We start from the raw sequence: 6124 nt of genomic DNA, 5'->3' as shown, positions 1-6124 counted from the left end.
TAAAGTAAAAGGTTTTAAATTAATTTTCAGCTTGTTTTAAATAAATTATGAGTGATTTAATGAGTATATATTGCTGGAAATTTGTGTGGAGTAGATTTTAAAGCCTTGTTATAATTTTGGATTGTAGGAGACTTCCAAGTGAGTGATTTCATATAGTCGTGGCAATTTTAAGATCGTATTCAAGATACATTCGCGTACTTGATATTTATTTGGTGATGTAGGAACATGCTAGGCTTTGAATAAGTGATTCCAAATAGTATCATGATAGATTTTGATTGGAATTTATTATTTGGTTGATGTTGGTGATTGAATTATGAAGCATGAATTATTTGTGATGGATTAGTGATGGAAAATAATTAATTTGGCATGTTGTGTATGAACCACACTTTTATTATTGGCATGATAGAGATCATGTTTAATTAAACTAAATGTTTAATTTGGTTTGGAATATTACAGAGGAATTTTTATCATAGTTCATATAATTTTTATTGATGCTATAAGCATTAGGAAAGAGCTATTTAAGTGTCTATATACACGAGAAATAAATTACGTATTGGTGCCTTAGTGCAGTTAAGGTATTTTTAACACCGAGGGATAGGAATTTTGGCACATTATGCGTTTAAGGTGTATTTGACACCGAGGTAGATTTAAAAATGGTTCAACATTAAATATTACGTGGTCACTAATTATTCAAGAATTAAATTGGTATGTTTAATAGTTTGAATAATTATAACGATTGATTGTGTTATGGTTTGAGAGTCATCACCAAGTCTAATAATATGTAAATAACGTAAAGTGTAAGAGATTACGCACCAAAACTCTTGGAACGTATATACCTTGAGTATGAACATATAGGGGAGAGTTATGGGGTTTTATATTTAACCATAACTTCTACTGGGAGTACAGGATGCTATATTTTTCTTTTATTATTATGTACAGGAATTCCGCCACTTACGAGTGGTTCTTTATACTAGCACGGTTAGCTCCCGTGTTAGTAGCTCTTTATTGGGGCAGGTCAGTGGGGAACCCATTCGATGCGTAATCAATGATAAATGAATAAATTAGTTATTTACTAGTATAGTACCCGTGCAAATTGCACGGTTTTGAAAGTTGATATATTATATATGCTGAAATTTGAAACTAAAATTAGTTTAATGTTAGTTATGGTTTTTATCATGTTAGTACGTGTGCAAATTCACATTGATATGTACCCATTTTATCATGGTATTGTGTATCAGAATTTTAATTAAATGTTGCATTAAAAAATATTTAAATTTGGAGATATAAAAAGGTTTATGACCTTTACACATTTTACCTTTTAAATACGGATGACTCATGCTCATTTATATATATTATATATTACCTTTCAGCAACTTCTGTAACTGACCAGTTAACACACAATGACACAAGTAACCCCTGACCACAACCGAGTAACCCCTAACCAAGTAAACCCTGACCAACCGAGTAACCCCTTACTGAGTAATCCATGACTAACCGATGAGTAACCCCTAATCTACCGAGTAACCCCTGACTGAGTAGTCCATGATTAACCGATGCATAACCCATGATCTACCGAGTAACCCCTGACTGACCGAGTAACCCCTAACCAAGTAATCCTTGACTAACCGAGAAACCCCTGGCTGAGTGAGTAACCCCGACCAATTTTTTTAAAAAAATGTGGCTTAACTGATTTTGTAGCACCTAACATATGAAAGTTTATGATTACCTTTAAAATGTGTACTTTAGGTTCAATCAACATAATAACACTTTCTCGCTATCCCAGGTTACAATGTGGTCACAAAATTATATACGATCAATTATCTCATCATTTCTAATATACCTAATAAAATTTTCACGGTTTTAGAAAAATAAATCGAACTGTTTTAAAAATTCTTATACTGTATATACTTTTAAAATACATCATCAATAATGATGAAGTGAAAACCCACGACCCATTGTTAAAATATACATGCTCGTAGCGCAATTAAGAATTTTCACGGCTTAAGATCATGAGTCTTAAGATCAAATATTGCTATTCAAAAAATAAAAAATAAAAAATCTTAAGATCAAATATTAAGATCAAGATAAAAAAAAAATATTTAGATGTATAATATTATAAGGAAGTATAATCAGAGATTTTTGACATGCATTATTATTAGAAGGAAGTAGGTATATTATGGTAAAAATAGGTAAATGAGTATAAAATATTTATATTATTTTATAACATATAATCTTTGATTTTGTTGCTATATTTAGGAGTGAAAAATGAAGCAGGAAAATTTTTAACAATAGCTCGACACGTGTCAAAGTGTAGTTAGAGTCAATGTTATCAGGATCGGGATTCTACTTTGGATCGAAAAGACCTATCAGGATCGGATCGTAGGATCACACGATCCTACCAATTTTCAATTTTAAGACATAGTACATGTATAAAATTGTCGTGGGATCATATTTTAGGTAAAAACAACACTAATGATGCTAATATTTGGTGATTTACTCATTAAAAAGGCGATACTTCATTAAAAAGCTAATTATAGCGAATATTTCGACATTTTTCTCAATAAATTTGTACATAAAAATCTTGAGATCGAACAAGACAATAGTTATGAGTTCAATGACAAAATAATACACATAATGACATAAAATAGTTTTAATTACAATTTTTACAAAGCACTTAGATAGTTAGATCTTAGTTTTAATTAAATTATATTCATCAATCATCATATCCAAAACTCAAATTGCCGTAATCAACATCATCACTTCTAACATTAGTTCCTCCTGTACTAGTTGGCTCATTTTCAAAGTTGTTGCCATCACCAAAATCATCATCATCATTAAATTCACTTGAGTACATATAAGTTGCTGCAATCTCATCATCTTTGTCGCTCAAATTTGTTACTTCAACGATTTCATCTACACAGTATGTGGCAAAAATAATTAAAAAGGTGAAAGAGGAGAAGATAAGATTTTATATGTACTGAAAATTGAATGAAAAGGAAAATAAAAAGCTCACCATCATGGTCTTCATGAATTTCATCTCCATTTCTTGTAACTTCTCTAGCAAATCTCCTTGCTGCTCTATAAAGATTAGTGAACCATGCATCATTTGTTGGAAGAACAGGTTCTTCTTCCTCTGCTATCCACTCATCATCAGACGGCAACTCTTCCAAAACTATTGGTTGTGTGATTGACTTGTTTGCTCGTTTCTTATGCCTTCGCTTCAATTTCAAATTATACATCACTAAAACCAAATCATTCATTTTTTGTTGATGTAATCGATTTCTTTTCTTTGTATGAACCTGTTTAAATTACATATTAAAAAAAATTAGAAGACATCAAATTACCCAAAATTGTATAATATAAAGTACAAAATAAATTAGATAGTATTTTACCATTTCAAATGCACTCCAATTTCGTTCACAACCCGAGGAACTACAAGTGAGGCTTAATATTCTTATGGCAAAGTTTTTAAGCTCTGGACATTCATCCCCATATGAATCCCACCAGTCAGCTTTATGAATTAAGACACGTTCAGAATAGTATGTTAGTATACGATTTGATGTAATAAAAATAAGATGTAATTTTATACCCAAAATCCAAACCTGGAGTTTTTTTTTTGTTCTTGTCATCACAGTAGTAGGCAACCCAAAAAGCCCTCTGGCATTTTTAAAGGCATCCATTTGTAAATCAATCATCATTCTTTCATCCGGATCAGAAACCATTCTTTGTAGACAATTATATAAGCCTATTTTAATGTCAGCATTGACTTGAAAATCAGGCTTATATTGAAATTGTGGATTAAAAAAATAAGTTGCTGCATGGAGGGCCTATGAAGTTGATCTTCCCAACGCTCATCAACGATACCCAAGATTTGTTTATAGCTACATTATATGAAAAAGATTATACGCAAGTATATATTTAAAATTATTATGTTCTAACAAGTAACAACATAAAACAAAATAAATTATAAGAAACTTAACAGCTTACTTTCTTTCAACACTGTTAAAATTTTCAAGTCCTATACGATCCCAACGACCCTATGCCCGATTCTTTGCAAAACCGATCTTACCCATGATCCTAAGATCCAGATCGCGATTTTGACAACATTGGTTAGAGTGGAGCTTCGAGTGCCCTTTGTTTTAGTATTTATATAGATTTGAGGGTCATGTTGTATGTTGTTTGCTTGTAAACAGGTGCAACAAGGTAAGTTGTGTGATGATAGGTGAAAGCATGTTAGTGTGTTTATTTACGCTTATGTACTCAGCATTGCTCATTGTGTGTTAGGCCTGATCATGGATCGGATATCCGATCCGAAAGAGGATTTCGGATCGGATCCGTATCTGAAAATACGGATATCTGATATCCGTATCCGATCCGAAAATTTCGGATATCCGGAGATCCGAAAAGTTCGGATATCCGAAAATCTGGATATCCGAAATTTTCGGATTGGATAGTTTGGATATCCTATATCCGACTACTTTAATTACAAGTTGTTTTAAATGGCAAAATTGATTTTTTTTTTTAACATTTTTCTCTCATGTTATTCATAACCTGAACAAAGAGAGATAAAATTGTCTCAAAAAAAAGAGAGATAAAATAGACTTGTAATTATCCTATATAAAAAAAAAGACTTGTAATTATTGTACACAACTAACTTTCAGAGAAAACAAAATAATAAAATTACAAATAACCTGCAAAATGCAAAATAATTGCCTAATTGCTACAAAATTACAAATTACATAACAAAGAAAATTTAAAGTCTAAATACATCAGCAGTAGCAGTTGATGCCAAGGGCTCCTCCTCACTTGATGGATTTGTTAGGTTAGTAGATTCTACAGTAACATCATCCATCTAAAACACATAATTCAGAATGTAAATGAAGCACAAGGAGAAGCAAAAGAACAAAATAATAGAAATTTAAAACCCATTACCAGCATTAACCATTCAACCCAAACCCATTATTCTTTATTTGAAAGAAAAATTAAAACAAGAACAACTACATATAGAACCCAGAAATTGGTTTCTAAAATCAAACCTAAAAACCCAATTAACTAATTAAAATTATAAATTATATCAAAAGAGGAAAAGGGTTAATTACCTTGGTAGCTCAGGGAACTAGCCGCCGCTGGTGGAGGAGCGAGGGTACTAGCCGTCGCTGGTGGAAGAGCAAGGAAACCCGCCGCTTTTGGTGGAGGAGTAAGGGACGCGCTGCTTCTAGTGGAAGAGTGAGGGAAGCCGCCGCTTCGATTTGGTGGAGCAATGAGTTTTTGAGTTTGAACGACGGGGAAATTTGGGGGTTTCTCACTGAAAAAAGAGATGAGAGAGATGCAGGAGATCTAAGAAAAGAGAGGAGAGAGATGAGATATGCGGATATGTGAGATGTGAGGGACAAAATATTGAAATTAGGGTAAGCCGAGTTTGTCTTTTGGGCATATGGAGAATATTTGGAAATTAAAATATGGGTAAAAAAAAGTAATTTTCGGATTTCGGATCGGATATCCGATTCGATATCCGACTTTATTTTCGAATATCGGATATCCAAAATTCAAAATTTTGATATCCGATATCCGATCCGAAAATGTTTTCGGATCGGTTATCCTAAATTTTCGGATCGGGTGCGGATCGGATCTTTGGATTATCGGATAATCAGACAGTTTTGCTCAGGCCTATTGTGTGCTTGTATGTTTGTTTGGCCTTGTCTTTATTTTGGCCCTATGATGACCCATTTTTAATGGAGAGTAGTGGAGACAAGTAGAGAGAAACTTTTCAGGTGATAAAGCATATTCATGATGGGCATGAGTGAAAAGCAAATCATGCTTAGTTTCCATAATTTTATGATGTGTTTATTGCCTTGATTATTTTGCTATATTATAATTATGAGACTAACGTAAAGGTTTTGAGTTGGTTTGGTTTTGATAAGGGTCTACAATGGTTCCAAGTTGTAGGTTGACTTCGTTTTACTTTGGTTTGATTTTACTTTCGTTTGGTTGACTTTTAAAGTTGAATTGTTTTAAATGTTTTTAAAGATTGTCTTCCGCTATGTGTCTTTGATAGTTGCCTTAGCCGTTTTCATGGTGGCGGTAATGTCTTAGATTTTCCTATTTTAAATTTTAAAAGGAGCAA

This window comes from Chenopodium album, chromosome 13 (genome assembly GCF_948465745.1).
Source record: "Chenopodium album chromosome 13, dcCheAlbu1.1, whole genome shotgun sequence".
In the NCBI taxonomy this organism is placed as follows: Eukaryota; Viridiplantae; Streptophyta; class Magnoliopsida; order Caryophyllales; family Amaranthaceae; genus Chenopodium; species Chenopodium album.
The sequence above is the reverse complement of the archived record's forward strand: the minus strand, read 5'-3'. Positions refer to the sequence as shown.